Genomic DNA, 17,667 nt, shown 5'->3' with positions numbered 1-17,667 from the left:
AGTGATGAACTGGCATTTGTCCCAGTTTCACATGGATACACTGGGGAGTTTGATGTCATTTGCATTGTATTATCTTTTTTTTTTGGTTCTTTCCATTATTCTTAGGTTACTGAAGTTTAATCAATGAATAAAACTGTGTCTTCCTCCAGAGCAGCTCTGCCGCCACATATTTGTAGAGCTTAAAGCCCCATCTGCATAAAGACAGCTGACTGAAATTATTAAAATTGACTTTCACACTGTCCCTTTTAGCCTTAATAGAATTTTCAGATCAAAGGTGCAACTAATGTAATGTAATGTTAATGTCACAGTGTTAGCTCAAGGTCAGCTTAGTTTAGCTTCTTATGTACATGTGCACACGCACACAAACACACACACACACACACACACACACACACACACACAATGAATGCCTTTATAGTCCACCTATGGCTCCCTTCTTTACTCAACAGACCATGGATGCCAGTCCAAGAGACACAGAGAGAGAGAGGGATGATGGGACATTGTTAGCCATTTCTGTAGGGACACAAGACAAACTACTGCTGTCCGTCTCCAACACAATCATTTACCTAAACAAAGGATCCCCCTCTCCACCTTAAATTCCCCCTGTTCCTTTTCTACCGAAGCACCATGAGACTGACACAGAATACACACACACACACACACACACACAAACAACATGCACACACACACACACACACACACTCACACACTGCATTGACACACAGAGAGACAACCAGTCTTGTACACCTCATAGCACTGATCCTCTTATGGAGCATCATCTTCTATTGTGTAATAAACAATCCCCACTGTCACCACTGTCCAAGACAATAGGGTTTTCTGTTTTTTTGACAATGGTGGTGAAAACCAAGGCCACCACAGGGTTACTGATTGGAGTTGTAAGTTTGGTAAATAGTATGCCTGAAGGGTCAAATATTAGATACTGGCATTACACTGACAACTCTATTTTCCTTTTTCTCCTCACAATTTTGCAGGACATTTTAAGGAGGCCACTCCAACCAATAGCATTACCCACACCAGATTAGAGTGATCTAGCATTCTCTCTTTTGCTGTTACCTATGGGTACGTGCACACACATACATACATTAAAGAGAGAAAATGTATATTTGAAAAGCAACCACAGGGGCCACAAGTGACAACTACAACTTAAAGGTACTGTTGGACAATGTACATTCAAGTTACAACTTCCTGCTTCAGTGCTAAACATCGAAGTTCACTGCATCGCCATGGCAACTACATTCAATGAAAACTCAAGATTTTGATAACTTTTCATCATAAAGGTCTTTAAATGACACTGACCAAATTTGAAGTTGGTCGAGTTAAATTTGTTGGAGGAGTTTGTTAAAATACAATGGCTGCAAATTGCAAAAACTGTGCTAAAATTGTAATGTAAATTCAAAATGGCTGACTTCCTGTTGGACTGAGGGTATGGCTCCAAGAGGCTTTTTTGTGCGTCTGGACATGATTCACGGGCCTACCAAATTTCGTTCATGTACATCAAATTTAAAGGTAGGGGCTTTGACTTTGAAATATTTTATTGCCACACTCAAGTCCAACAACCATATCAGACATCTAAATACACACCTTCTGACATGTGCGCCAAGTTTTGTGAGTTTTTGAGCACCCCAAGCCCCTTGAACACAACTTCACCATTTAGTGTCATCAGTGTCTTATAACTTAGCTAACCAAAGTTTAGGTGTATCTGTTTAACCTGCTAGGAGTAGTTAGTAAAACTATGGGGCCTATAACTTCCTGTTGCCAGTAGGTGGTGCCATTGCTATGAGTCAATATGGGCCTGTACACATCTTCAGACCAGGACTCTTATCAAACATGTGAAATTTGGGAAAGATCTGACCATGTGGAGTCAAGTTACAACAGTTTGTTTTGCAGTGGGGAAACATTGAAATTTGCCACGTCGCCACAGCAACAGCTTTCAGTGAAAACTCACAATCTTCACCAGATAACTTCATCAAGGTCTTAAGGCTTTTGTGACCAAATTTGAAGGAGATGTGTTCAACCTGCTGGGTAGAGGTCTTAAAAGTATAGCACTTGTAACGTCCTGTTGCCACTCGGTGGCGCAATATCTATGATTCAATATTGACACAGAGATATGTTCAGGAGGGGACCCTTATGAAACACAAGAAATTTGGGGCAGATTGGACAATGTACGTTAAAGTTACAACAACTTCCTGTTTCATGGCGAAACAGGTCGCCATGTCGCCACAGCAAGGGCATTCTGTGAAAACTCAAGATTTTTTATCACAAAGGTCTTTAGATGACACTGACAAAATCTGAAGTTGGTGGGGTTAAATCTTTAGGAAGAATTTGTTAAAAAAAAAAAAAAAACACTGCTTGGAAATGGCAAAATCTGCACAAAAATTGAAATTAAACTCAAAATGGCTGACTTCCTGTTGAATTTAGGGTATGGCTCCAAGAGGCTTTTTTGTGTGTCTGGACATGTTACATATGCCTACCGAATTTTGTTCATCTACATGAAACTGAAAGGAGGGGCTTCAAATTTGAAATTTTCTAGGGGGTGCTATCGAGCCATTTTGCCTCACCCATGCCCAAGACTCACAAAATATAACATATTTCACCACTTCTGACAAATGTGCAAAATCTCATAAGTTTTTGAGCACCTTTATCCCCTCAAAAATGCTTTTCTTCACGGAGAGCAAGCAGCGATGATTGGGCCCTCGCACCTTTGCGCATGTTGGAGCGCAGGGCAGTCGAAGGGCTTTTATTGCAGGCATGCAGATGTGTTCAGGACCGGGCTCTTATCGAACATTGCATGAAGGAGTCATATATCATTTCTTGTGTCCACTATGTGGTGCCAGAGAACAACCATTACGTAAACATCACGTTGCTGTATATCAACTGTACACCAAACCTTTCATGTGAATCAGATGATGTTTGTCATATAAGGCAAGGCAAGGCAAGGCAAGTTTATTTGTATAGCACATTTCAACAACAAGGCAATTCAAAGTGCTTTACATAGAGCATAAAAGGCATCAAAACAGAGTATAAAAGCAACACAAGTAAAAAGAATCAAAAAGTGTTAAATTTGAAAATAAAAAGAAGCTAAAAGGGAATAAGACAGATAAAACAAGAGAATAAAAGTTACAGTGCAGTTTAAAATATTAACCCTCAAATTTGGTTTAGTAAAAGGCAGGGGCAAACAGAAAAGTCTTCAGCTGTGATTTAAAAGAACTGAGAGTTGCAGCAGACCTGCAGTTTTCTGGGAGTTTGTTCCAGATGGCGTCAAAGTGTAAAACATGTAACTTCCTGTTGCCAGTTGCCAGTAGGTGGTGCTATGACCCAGATCCAGTATTGACACATGGATCTGATCAGGGCGGGACTCTTTTCAAGCACAAAAGGTTTGGGTCTCATAGGATCGTGTATGCCGGAGTTATGGCCATTTCAATTTTCATGGCGAAGGATCGAAATTCACCACCCAGCCACACCCCTGTGGGAATGTCGAAAACTCACCATTTTGATAACTTTTCATCTCCAAGGTCTATAGATGATACTGACTGAATTTGAAGTTGCTGGGGTCAAATCTCTAGGAGGAGTTCGTTAAAGTATGCGGGCTGGAAATGGCAAAATCAGCATCAAAATTGCAAATTTGATCCAAAATGGCTGACTTCCTGTTGGAAGGCTCTCACTTTTTGGTGCATCTGGTCATGATACATATGCATACCGAATGTCATTCTTCTATGATAATCCATATTGAGGGGCTCGATTTTCTTAATTTTCTAGGGGGTGCTGTCGAGCCATTTTGCCATGCCCATACCCAAGACCCATAAAATATTAAAGTTTTCATGACTTCTGACAAATGTGCAAAATTTCATAAGTTTTTAGCCCCTCAAAAATGCTGTTCTTCAGGGAGAGGAATAATAATTCCTTGAATTTCCTTGCTCGGGCCCTAATAATAATAATCCCTTCAGGAACAAGAGGGCCTTCGCATTTCGGTGCTCGGGCCCTAATAATTCCTTGAATTCCAGTAGGGCCTTCGCACTGTCGGTGCTTGGGCAGTAAGGGTGTATTGGCAAAACCCTTAAGTGTATTGAATGGAAACATGAAAAATGTCTTCACATGCAAAAACAAGAATCACATGTAGGTTTTTGCCTGTGTGACATCATTGAGAGTGAGTTTGTAAATACATATACTCTTTTATGAGTGGGCCATTACGAATCAAAAGACCAAGAAAATCCTTGGATAGGCATATTTGTTTGATTTGGGCTGATTGACTGATCAACTAATTTAATGATAAAATTATAAAAACAATACAGCTTAGAGAATTATAACTATCAGAGTCACACAGTAAGGCAGCATGATTTGTTTCCTTCATGGTCCTTAATGATTTAGCACAGTTTCAGCTCAACAAACACACACACAGAGACATAAAGACTCAGACAATAGCTGCACAGGACTCTTTCTTAGAGTTAATACCCACCATCCTCTGTGTATTGTTCTGCTCCTGATGATAACATGGGAACATGTTACAACACACAGCCTATTATCTCATATCACATAACCTAAGAGATGAGGATGTGGATGGGTGGCTGAGGCAATGGGGGGCAGGGGGAGGGGGCATTAATACTACTCAGTGGTGCGGTAAATTAATTTTGGTTTGCTACTCTGAGTTTGAACAAAATTGTTTTGTTGAGGGGAAAAAGAGATTAAGGTTTTTAATTATACTGGGTAATTCATTCCACAAAATAAATCCCCACTAAAATGGTCTCTTCTGAGGCAGAGATGTGTCAGCCATCTCATGGTGTCATTATTAAGAGATGCCACACACACACACAAACATACAGGCAGACAGTCCGTCATCAGTCATGCTCACCATGCTGCTGCCACTTCCCTGTACTGCAGTTTACTGCCCGGTTACACTTTCTGTTTATGAGAGAAGCAGTCTTTTGAAAGTACAAGTCACAGTTAATAATGGATTGCTTGACTTTGACCGCTTTATACTCTGAGGGCAACACATTCATGTTTGTCCTCAAACAGCTTGAGCTCTATCCAAAACCCACACTGTCCATTTTCCAATTTGCGAATCCAGCACAGAAAGGAGGGAGAAAATTAAAGTCCCTGCAAATTACATCAGCTCTGTTTGCTCTATAATTTATTCATAATTGGATATTACTGAATGGTGATAACTGCTGAATGTGTTCTTTAGTGAGCGTCAGGCAATTAGAGGGGGGAATTACTGACAATTACTGTTGACTTCTCCTGACATCCTACGATTTCCTGTCACTCCAGGTTCAGGGAAACTGGCTCCAGCTAGCGAGATGTGTGTACCTTCAGCTAATAGTCACAATCAATGGGAATTGGCACTTATGCACACATGTTCTGGAAGTGTTCAAAGATACAAAAGTTTTGGAGAGAAGTGACGGATGAACTGGTTAACTTGATTGGACATGATCTGGAACTATCACCTCTTCAGTGTATTTTGGCAGCTAAAGTAGACAATGCTAAATTGATTGGAATACTCATATACAGCAAGGAAGGCCATTCTCAAATTTTGGATTTCTAAGGACACCCCTGCACTGGATGATTGGTATGAGGTATTAACAATACTCCCTCTGGAAAAACTGACCTATACCCTTTATGACAATGTCAAAGGATTTATTAAGATATGGCACCCAGTCTTGGACATGGTGGACCCCTCAGGACTGAACTTTGTCCTAAGCAATTAACAATATTGGAACCAACTATGGCATACCCTAGTAATGTAAATGTATTTATGTCAACCTGGTGGTGTGTGTGGTGTGTGTGTGTGTGTGTGTGTGTGTGTGTTTTTCTTTTCCCTTGTTTCTCTGTTTCGCTTCACATCTGTATTTGGGAAAGTAAAATCGGCTAAATGGGTAGGGTCAGTTTCACAACAAAAGTCATCTCAGGGCACTTTTCACATAGAGCAGGTCTAGTCCGTACTTTAATTTACAGAGACCCAACAATTCCCCCATGAGCAAGCACTTGGTGACAGCAGTAAGGAAAAACTCGCCTTTAACGGGTAGAAACCTCAAGCAGAACCCAGCTCTTGGTGGACGGCCATCTGCTTTGACCGGTTGAGTTGAGAGAGAGAAAAAAAGAGGGGGGAGGGAGAGGGGGAGGGGGAGAAGAAGAGGGGTGGGACAGAATAACAACAATCATAACAATAATAATAACCGTAGCAATAGCAATAGCAATAGCCGGGGAAGGACACCAACAGGACTGCGAAGGACCGCGAAGGCTCGGCCTGCAACCCAAGGTTTCCTGCGAGATGAGAAAGCACAAAAAACTCCGGGGAAGAAGCCAAGTTAGTGACATGCATTGATGGTACATGAATGCATACAGATGGAGAGGAGGAGGAGGTGCTGACGTGCATGTAAGCGTATTGTGTCATTTCCGGTTGCCGACTGTGGTTACTGATAGTGTTTTTGCTGCTCCCGGCTCATTTATCTTCTCACAACTGTGGATAAATACCTGCTGTATATTTAAACGTACACTAGTTTTACTCAAGTACTCTTAGCTCTCTCCTTCTTTTACCGACTTTTCTCACTAATCCGACAGTTGTTAGTTATCTTAAGCTCAGCAGTTAGCTCATAGCTAAACTTAGCGAAACAGTTAGCGATGGCTTCTCTCTCTCCCTCTCGATCTCCTGCTCTCTCTTGCTCGGTGTGTCAAATGTTTAGTTATTCCTCTGCCTCCTTTAGTGAAAACGGTATGTGTAATAAATGTAGTTTATTTGCAGTGTTGAAGGTGAGGCTCAGTGAATTCAAAGCGGTAAATCTTATTTTATCAGATCATTACTTAATAACTTTTGAATTCCTATTACTGGATTACACATCATTAGACAAAAATGTCTTCATTAGGTGTCTACCTGATAGTGCCATAGCTAAATTTAAGGAATTGAACTGAATTCAATGCCATGTCTCAATACTACAGAGGACTCTTATGTTAACTTTAGTCCCTCCCAAATTGATAATCTTGTTGATAGTGCCACAGGCTCATTGCGAATGACACTCAACTTCATCGCCCCTTTAAAAAGGAAGATAATAAAACATAAGATGTTAGCTCCATGGTATAACTCCGAAACCTGCAAATTAAAGCAAACTAAAAATTTGAAAGGATCTGGCATTCCACCAAACTGGAATAATCTCACTTAGTCTGGCAGGATAGTTTCCTAATAATATTACCTAAAGGAAGCATATACAAGGTGAATAGTACTGGTCCAAGCACAGAACATTGTGGAACTCTGTGTCTAACTTTTGCCTTCATGAAGGATTCATTGTTAATGTGTACAAAATGAAATCAGTCTGATAAATAGGACTTAAACCAGTTTAATGCAGTTCCTTTAATGCCAATTAAATGTTCCAGTCTCTGCAATAGGATTTGATGGTCAATTGTGTCGAATGCGGCACTAAGATCTAACAAGACAAGTATGGAGAGAAATCCTTTGTCTGATGCAGTTAGGAGGTCGTTTGTGATTTTCACCAGTGCTGTCTCTGTGCTATGATACACTCTAAATCCTGACTGAAAATCCTCAAATAAACTATTGTTATGTAGAAAGTCACATAACTGATTAGAGACTGCTTTCTCAAGGATCTTAGAGAGAAAGGGAAGATTAGATATAGGTCTATAATTGGCTAAAATGCCTGAATCAAGAGAAGGCTTCTTAAGAAGAGGTTTAATTACAGCTAGTTTAAAAGACTGTGGTACATATCCTGTTACTAAATACAGATTGATCACATCTAGTAAAGAAGTGCTAACTAATGGTAAGGCTTCCTTAAGCAACGTAGTTGGGATGGGGTCTAAGAGAGAGGTTGATGGTTTAGCTGAACAAATCATGGAATCATGGGCTGTTTTTATTCTCCTCTATTAATGCTGAGTAATAGGCGGCTCTGGCATTACAGAGGGCCTTCCTATATGTTCTAAGACTATCTTGCCAGACTAAGCGAGATTCTTCCACTTTGGTGGAACGCCAGATCCTTTCAAATTTTTACGATGTTTGCTTTAATTTGCTGGTTTGGGAGTTATACCATGGAGCTAACTTCTTATGTTTTATTATCTTTCTTCTTAAAGGGGCGATGGAGTCGAGTGTTATTCGCAATGAGCCTGTGACACTATCAACAAGATTATCAATTTGGGAGGGACTAAAATTAGCATAAGAGTCCTCTGTGATATTGAGACATGGCATTGAATTCAGTACTGATGGAATTGCTTCCTTAAATTTAGCTACAGCACTATCGGATAGACATCTAGTGAAGACACTTGTCTAATGGTGTGTAATCCAGTAATAGGAATTCAAAAGTTATTAAGTAATGGTCTGATAAAATAGGATTTTGTGGAAAAATTATTAAATGTTCAGTTGCGATCCCATAAGTCAGAACAAGGTCGAGGGTGTGGTGAAGAGTGAGTGGATTTATTTACACACTGAGAGAAGCCAATTGAATCTAATAATGAGATAAACGCAGTGCCAAGACTATCATTATCGATGTCCACATGAATATTAAAATCACCTACTATAATTAATTTGTCTGTACTAAGGACTAAGTTTGATAAAAACTCTGAGAATTCAGATAGGAATTCAGACCAGTGTGTACTGACCAGGAGAACAGTACAGTATAACAAGTAGAACTGGCTGTAAAGTTTTCCAGAGTTATGATTAAATTTAGGTCTAGGGTTGAGTTGGAAATGGCTGCAATTCCACCTCCTTGGCCAGTGTCTCAAGGAATGTGAGTATTAATATGACTGGGGGGAACGTTCAAGAGTCCACATTTAATTATCTTATTTTGTTGTACTATTGCAGTAGTGGTTTTAATTTTCATTAGATTTTTATGAATGAATCCTCTTCTGTTTACTTTGGTAATTGACTGCAGCTCTGCCCCCTGGTCTCAACTCTGGGTTGTCATGGTTTTGGTCTACTAATAAACTCTATATTTCTAGATATGAGAGCAGCTCTATCCAAAGTGGGATGTATGCTGTCTCTCCTAATCAGACCAGGTCTTCCCCAGAAAGTCTGCCAATTATCTATGAAGCCCTTTGCTGGACACCACTTCGACAGCCAGCGGTTGAATTGTGACATGTCATCACTGGTCAGATTTGGCAGGGGCCCAGAGAAAACTACAGAGTCCAACATTGTTTTTGCATATGTACACAATCTATCCTGACACTTCTGTTCAGGGGACTGGCTCTCAGGCCACAGAGATAATTAGTAACATCTCAAATGAAACGATTGCCCTGACAAATCTAGTGGATATCCTTTGTTTTGGTACACAAATTAAGGTTGGGAGTAAGGTAGAGCAAGGAGTCCTCATCGTGGTAGGCAAGTGCTGGTGGTGTCTTGAGGTGGGCAGTGTGTTGTCCTGCCAAAAACCAACATTCAGCACTGACTTCAACTGGTACACATTCTGCTGATCTGTGATTGGGAGGTTGAGGATAAACCCTATCTCTAGGTTCTGTGGGTTTATGCAAATTGGAATTACACTGCCAAGACTGTATGCCAGATGGGTCTGCGATGACTGTACAATAGTGGTCATGGTGGATCTGAGGGTTTGCTCAACCAGACTCAGGGGAACAAGGTAGGCTGGTATCTGCCTACCACTCAGACTGCTAACTGAGGAGCTAATTTCCCTGAGGAAGTCCTGTATCAGATCCCTAACTACACAAACATCCCTAACTATCTCTGACAGTGTCCCTAAGGCATGCAAAGTGTTATTGATTATGGCAGAAGAGTCATTTCCCTCCCAGTCATCATCTCGCAGGGAGTCACTCCCATCATCAGCAGCAGGGGGAGTTTCACATCCCAATCTTTGCCACTACCACTGACATATTTCTTCAGCATGCTGATGATAGTGCAATTGGCATGCTCAACCTGACCTGATGACTGGAGGTGGTATGGGACATGGAATTTGACTTCCACTCCCAGGATTTCAAACATGGTGGTCATGATACTCGAAGTGAAGTGAGTGCCTCAGTCTGAGTCAATGGAGAGTGGCAGCCCACAGCGGCTGAACACATGGTTCAGCAGCAGGACAGCTGTCATCACAGCTGTCATTGGGCGCCAGGAGGCACTCAACCCACTTCATGAATGGCAAGAATGGCATGAATGGCAATGTCAAGAGGTATTTGTTACCTCTGGCAGACTTGGGGACTGGATCGATCCAGTCCATCTGGAGGAGGGACCATGGGAAGGTGATCCCTGGAGTGGGGCCCGGCTCAAGGCCATTTTGTGGCAGCAATCCAGCTATTAGACACGTGTCCTTCCCTCAGCCGCTGGCTGTTCTCAGCCAGCAGCATTTCCATGAAAACATGGACCTCTCTTGCTGTTGTTTTCCACACCAGTTTGAGTTTCTCTCATGAGGAGGTGTATGGCAACAGTGGCAGACCTTAGCCGATGCCCAAGGCAGCGCTCCCAGTTCCCTGGCGGGCTGGGTTGGCAGCTGTACTTACCTGGCCAGCCTAGGACTCATCACTGCTGTCATCACTGGCTTGCTGGATCCTTTGGATCAGCCTTCCTGCGTTCAGGCTAGTTCAGCTTCCTGATTTACGCTGCTTTTGGTTTTTGGCTAACTGTAGCTGAGCCTTATGCTCATTGCCCGGTTGTTGATGTAATCCACCAGTTCCTTGAGCATCTCATCATATGAGCTGAGACTACAGCTAGCCAAATTGTCCCTCTCCTTTATGGAGAGGCAAACGAGGGAAGCGACCACATTCCGCAGTTCTGGGTCATCCATCCTCTGTGGAGTTTCAGCTCCAGCCACGTGGGGGTTCTGGCAGCTCATTCTGGCACACTCTAGAGGGGCTATAAACATTGTGATTACTGCTTATACGTTGCTAAGTGCACAGGTTAGACCTGTGGCTTACTCAGTTGATTATTCAAAACACTGCAACCTATCTCTGTCCTAACAGGACCTCAGTAATGACTCTAGCACTAAAGTGAATATCTATCCAACTAGCATGCAATGCTAACAACTCTCTGCTAACACAACCACAAATGTACACTGTATACCATACACAACCACTCTGTATATATGCTTGGCAGAGCACTAGAGAAATCAAAAATTCAAAAATCGAACTTTTTGAAAAATCACTAATAATTCAAAAATTATTAATTATGAATTATCATAAATATTATGACAAGGCTGATATATTGGGAGCCTCACATGGGGCACCAACTGTTGGATTTGGAAGGAATGCATTTGGTTATTAGTAATAATTAACAATTATCAGATATAATATGAATCATAAAATCAAGAAATTATTAACATTAATTAATAATACGGGGCACCACCCAGAAACCGGGAGCAATAACAAAACAATAAGGTAGTCTCATAAACAATTAATTCACTAATGAGAGCTAATATCTGGGATATCAGCACCACCAAGTGAATAGTGAAGGTTCAAGCTCTGACTTTTTCAGTCAGCCACTTATCACAATAAACATGCACAATAATTACAAAAAGATTTCTCTTTAAAGCTATAACAGTGTTTATTAATCTCCACAAGAATTAACAAAGTCAACAAATGTTCCAATTAATAAATACTATACTACCAACAAATACTAATCAAACAACATACATAAAACAGCAGCTATGTAATGGTCAAAACATGTAAGCAAAAGCATGTGTGTGTGTATGTCTGTGTGTATATGGGTATGTGGGTGTGTGTATGGGTGACAAGATAGTCGACGTGATCTGGCCAGCTGACGTCACGTGACCTTACGATGGTGGACATGATCTGGCGAGATGACGTTGCATGAGATTCAACATGGCATGACCCTGGGAGTTGGTTGGTGGGTTCTCATGTTATGTACATCACATAACATGAGAACCAACCAGCAGATGTCGCCCTGGCGTTTCGGTTAAACAATAGCACACGTGTCTGATTTCTCAAACACACACGTGTTGGATGGCAGATAACAAGGGGCAGAGCGGCACTGTCTGACCACCAGATGTGTATAAAAAGTGCCTGATTATTTAGGTGTGTGTGTGTGTTAGTGACAAGAGGGGGAAGGAGAAGGAGGAAAAGCCGACTCTTGGTGCCTCGACTGTGAGAGCAGAGCAGCGGTTGCTTTATCCACAGAGAGCATGCGTATGGGGGGTAGTCTGAAGGCACATCGTCTGATTGTGAACACACAACAAAAATACAAGCACTAAGCTTATAAAACACACAAATCTAATACAATCTCTGCCCAGACAACCTCTTACTTTTTACAGTTCGATCAGCCGGTACTTAAAGGGGCAGTGACTCCCGGTTGTGATGATGCGTCTCTGCCGATCAGAGACGAGAGCTTGCGGCTTCCTGCTGAGTTCACACTTAGGTGCGAACTGGCAAAGCATCATGGGAAATGGAGTCTGTGAGCAGCGTTTTTGCACTTCTCCTTTGTTTCAGGGAACAAAGGAAAAAGGTGTCCTCATGGCCAGGCTTCAGAGTTTACATGTAGGCCTGCCTTTGTCTGACCCCAAGGTTGAGGCCCAAAATAAATAAACAAGCAACAATGCACGGGTATGAGTGGGCCTAGCGACAAGCAGCATGTATATATAGTAATTATCAATACAACAGTTATAGCGTTACTATAGTCCACTGGTACACATATACAGAGATTTAAACTATTAATAAATCATATTAATTCACATTAGCCTACTGTTGAAGAAAATTCACTCAAGTCCTTGTTCAAAGTTTGCTGTGGTGGAAGTGGTTTAATAGCATTCCGGAAATGCGGTGAGCTTACTGACACAAAACTGGTCTGATACAGTAGACTGACCCAGAGCAGAAGAAATGGAAAGACTTTATACAGTAAAGATCAAAGCACAAATGGTGAACAAAAGATACAGTAAGGATCAAAGTAGTGTAAATTCCATTTACGCTGTTCCTGCCTGCATCTTACACCCTGCTATTATGTGCTGAACTGTCTCAGGAGCATCTTTGCACAGCCTGCCCCTGGGGTGGTGTAGTAGATCCCACCTCTATTGATCTTGTACTAAGTGCCTGTTCTTGTGCTGCCATGATCAGTGCTTCTGTGCTGTCCTTCAGTCCAGCCTTTTCCAGTCACTGGTAGGATTTCTTGATAGCCACTTCTTCTATATGTCGATGGTACATGCCGTGTAGGGGCTTGTCCCTCCATGATGGTACCTCCTCCTCCTCCTCTGCATCATCAGATTTCTGCTGTCTGAGCTATTCACTTCGCAGTTCATCTTTGGGGGCCACCTTCCTGATGTATTAATGGATCTTGGTTGTTTCGTCCTGGACAGTGGCTCTGACGCTCACCAGTCCTCGGCCTCCCTCGTTCCACTTAGTGTACAGTCTCAGGGTGCTGGACTTGGGATGAAACCCTCCATGCATTGTGAGGAGCTTCCTTGTCTTGATATCAGTGGCCTCTATCGCCTCCTTTGGCCAGCTTATACTTATACTATAACAGCGGGGTATCTGATGCCTGGCAGGGCGTACATGTTGATGGCTCGTATCTTGTTCTTCCCATTCAGCCGACTTCTCAGGACCTGCCTTACTCTGTGTAGGTGTGACTGACTTCCTTGCAGCCTCCTCAAGGTTCCCATTTGCCTGCAGGATCCCAAGGTATTTGTAGTTGTCCTGAACATCTGCAATGCTGCCTTCTGGTAGTTCAACACCCACAGTTCTGATCATCTTCTCTCTCTTCGATACCATCCGACCACACTTATCTAGTCTGAATGACATTCTAATGTTGTTGCTGTAGATCCTGGTGATGTGGATCAGTGAGTCGATGTCTCGCTCATTCCTGGCATACAGCTTGATGTCATCCATGTAGAGGAGGTGACTGATGGTTGTTCCACTTCTGAACCAGTACCTGTAGCCACTCCTTGAGATGATCTGGCTGAGGGGGTTCTGGCCTATGCAGAACAGCAGCGAGGATAGTGCATCACCTTGGTATATGCTGCACTTGATGGTAACTTGTGCAATTAGCTTTGAGTTGTTTTCCACAGCCCCATTGAGTTCTTGATGAAGGCTCTTAGTGTCCTGTTGATGTTGTACATTTCCAAGCATTCCAGTATCCATGTGTGGCATTGAGTCATAGGCTTTCTTGTAGTCAATCCAGGCGGTGCACAGGTTGGGGTGCCTGGTCTTGCAGTCTTGGGTGACCGCTCTATCGACCAGTGGCTGGTATTACTGGTATTACTACCAATTCCTTTCTGGGCCCTGCTCATGTATTGGGCCATGTGCCTATTCATCTTAGCCGCTATGATGCCTGACAGGAGCTTCCATGTTGTACAGAGGCAGGTTATTGGCTGTTAGTTGGATGGGATTGTGCCCTTCTTGGGGTCCTTCATGATCAGGACTGTCCATCCTTGGGTTAACCATTCTGGGTGGGTCCCATCCATCAGCAGTTGGTTCATTTGTGCTGCCAGGTGTTGATGGAGTGCAGTTAGTTTCTTTAGCCAGTGGTGTGGATCAGCTCTTCATACCTGACACTTGTTCTTGGATGTCTGCCATTGTAATGGTTACTGGATCTTGTTCTGGGAGATTGCGGTGGTCTGCTCTTAGATCCACTAGCCACTGAGCATTGGTGTTATGTGATGCCTCCTTCTCCCATATGCTCTTCCAGTATTGTTCAGTCTCAGCCCTGGGAGGATCTGTTCTCATGTTATTACCTTGCCACTGAGAGTACATTTTGGATGGTTCGGTGGAGAACATCCTATATATTCTCCTGGCTTCTGCTTCTCCTGTGTATCTCCTCAGGCGGGTAGCCGGAGCTGTTAGCCTTTGCTTGGCAGTCTCCAGTACCTCAGGTATAGACAATTGGTTGTACTTCCTAGGTATCCCTTTTGTCCCCCACCTTTCTGTAGCTTTGAGAGTTGACTAACTTCTCTCCAGCCTCCTTCTCCATGGAGGGTAATGTTCTTTGTGGCTCGTGGTGTTCATCTTGTAGCCAAGCATCTCTAGGATCACTGTTGCTGTGGTGTATATCAGCTGATTGGTCTCAGTTATGGTCCTAGTAGGGATAGTACGTAGTGCTGTATTCACATCCTCTAGCAGACTTTCAGAGGTTGGTTGCTTCTCCCTATCTTCTTCTTAGCAAAACACCTTTCCACTTTACTGGTGGAAAAATTTGTGGTTTCTCAGCAGATCTATCCCAAAATTACACAAAAACAATGATTCTATAAAGAATTTCACTGTAGACAGACAAAACCACTTTGTCTTCACTTCTGTCCATTTTGCACTGTTTCTTCTATAGAAAGAGCATTTTGTGAGATTCTCCTTGACAAAACACCTTTCCACTTTTATGGTGGAAAAATTAGTGGTTTCTCATGAGATCTAGCCCAGAATCATAGAAAAACAGTGATTTCATGAGGTTGTTTTGGGATACACAGAGAAATATCTTTTTCTATCACTTCTGTCCGTTTTCCACGTCTTCTACCTTAAAAACAGTGTTTGGGAAGCAACCTACTAGAAAAAGCCTTTCCACTGTCATGGTGGAAAAATTTGTGGTTTCTTATCAGATCTAGCCAAAAATCATACAACACAAAAGTGATTCCAATTGGTTTGGGGATGCACAGAGAAATATCCTTTTTATTACTTCTACCCTTTTTACACTTCTTCTCCCTTAAAAACAGTGTTTTGGAAGGATCTCACAGAAAAAGACTTCCCACTTTCATGGTGGAAAAATGAATGGTTTTTCATCAGATCTATCCCAAAATCATATAAATCACTTCTGTCCACTTTCCACTACTTTCTACTGTAGAAACAGTGTTTGGTGAGCTTCTCCTTAACAAAACACCTTCCACGTTAATGATGGAAAAATTAGTGGTTTCTCATCAAATCAGACCAGAATCATTGAAAAACTGCAATTCCATGAGGTGTTTTGGGATACACAGAGAAGTACCTGGTTGAAGAATGGGATGCCATCCCACAACAGTGTGTGACCAGGCTGCTGACCAGCACGAGGAGGAGGTGCCAGGCTGTTGTGGCTGTGTATGGTTCTTCCACACGCTACTCAGGCTCCTGTTTGTTAAATGAATAAATTGTTAAATTGCCAATATGTCTTGTTTCTTCAAACTTCAATCATCCAATCCACCAAACACCAAACAAGAGTCAATGGCAGAATAAGCTGTTTGGCATTGGCAGAGAAGATTTGGCATATTTTTCATGGGCGCAATCCACATACTCAGCTCTGCTGCTCATCCCACAAATGCATGTTCCTTACAAATGTGGCACTATTTAAAAGGGAAATAAACAGGCTTTCCAACAGTATAAGATTTATTGCCAAGAAGCATTGTTACAACAAAGAAATAATCTACCAAATACAAATTTCCTTACTTTTTGTGCTATGTTTATATAAGTGAAACTCCTCACTGACATGACCATCTAAACAACCTTCTGCAAACAGAAAGGATCAGTTAAGGAACCCACATCTCCTGTATGGTCACCAAACCAGAGCGCTGACCCAAACCACCTTTGATCAAGTTACAAAAGCCAGCAAGATGGAAAGACGAATTCACACCCCAGTGTAAATTAATAGTACCACTTGGATAAACGATCCCCACCATTGGTTATCACAACTCACCTCTAAGAGCCAGTCACATACAGAGATGAGTTGGCACCAACCTTAATCCCACTTTGGACTCTAATTTTCAGGACTTGAAAGACTGACCCAAGAACTGATCACTGGGCAAACCAGCATAAGGCACAAGACATGCTGCACAATATGTAACACACAGACACACAGACACAGACACACACACACACACACCCTCAAATGGCATGGACCCCTGCCGTTTGCAGTCAGATCAAGGAGAACAGAGGACTGTAAAACCCATGGACTTTCAAATGTATTTTTAGAACTTGTCTATGGACAATTATTGTTGTATGTTGATATGTGTGTATATCATATGTGTGTCGTAATGTGCTTTACTTAGACTTTTATTCCACTGCCTTTAAGCCAAGAAATATACCACTAACATAATTCCATCATCCTTGCTAACACTAACATCATGTTTAGTACCATTTTGTTTGGGTCTCTTTCAGAATGCTAAAGCTACTATCAAAAATGAAAAATTAAGAATCATGCAATTGTTAAATTGTAAATACTTTGACTAATGGAGTAACCATATTCAGGAGTTGGACCCACCTGTCAGTGGACAGGAGGGGACTGACACTGCTCCCCAAGAATTCCGCAACCCTTAGGATTGGCTAGGATGCACCTTCTGGGCGGGCAGACCAAAACTTTAAAACAGTATCTTATCTGAGACTCTGAGGTGTTTTTGTTTTTGGGCTGCTTTTTGGGGGGAGGGCTGCTGCTTTTTGCTGGTTGCTGGCTGCTGGGTGCTGGTTTCTTCTTGCTTTTGTCTTTGTCTTCTTGCTTTCTGCCTTGCCGGTGGTAAGCTTGCATTTTGCTAGTCTGAAGATGTGACTCAGAACAATAGGAGGTGAAACCTCAGAATGTAGAGTCAAGAGTTGAGGGTCAAGCCTAGGAGGGCATGAGAGCATAAACCAGGAGCTCTCTTCCAATGGGAACTTTTCAAGTGTGGACCCGTCTACTATACCTACTCTAACATGAGTTATGTCATTGGATTAATAATTTCATGTTGGAGTTGTGCACAATAATAATTGATAATTCCCCCTAAAATCATAGAGCTATTTGAGTGCACGAATTCCTACAAATACTATAATCCCATAATAGTGATTCTG

General features: G+C 42.1%; 1 long non-coding RNA gene across 1 annotated transcript; it reads right to left on the bottom strand.

The window, feature by feature from the left end:
- Positions 1–678: 678 nt before the first annotated feature.
- LOC122971969 lies at positions 679–16,784 on the bottom strand. Its single transcript, XR_006399605.1, has 3 exons — positions 16,718–16,784; positions 9,684–9,686; positions 679–709 (listed from the first exon to the last, which is right to left on the bottom strand). It is a non-coding gene; the product is annotated as an uncharacterized LOC122971969 (long non-coding RNA).
- Positions 16,785–17,667: the final 883 nt, after the last annotated feature.

The sequence above is a fragment of the Thunnus albacares genome, chromosome 20, assembly GCF_914725855.1.
Source record: "Thunnus albacares chromosome 20, fThuAlb1.1, whole genome shotgun sequence".
NCBI lineage: Eukaryota > Metazoa > Chordata > Actinopteri > Scombriformes > Scombridae > Thunnus > Thunnus albacares.
Note: the sequence above shows the minus strand (reverse complement) of the source record. Positions and strands in the feature narration are given on the sequence as shown.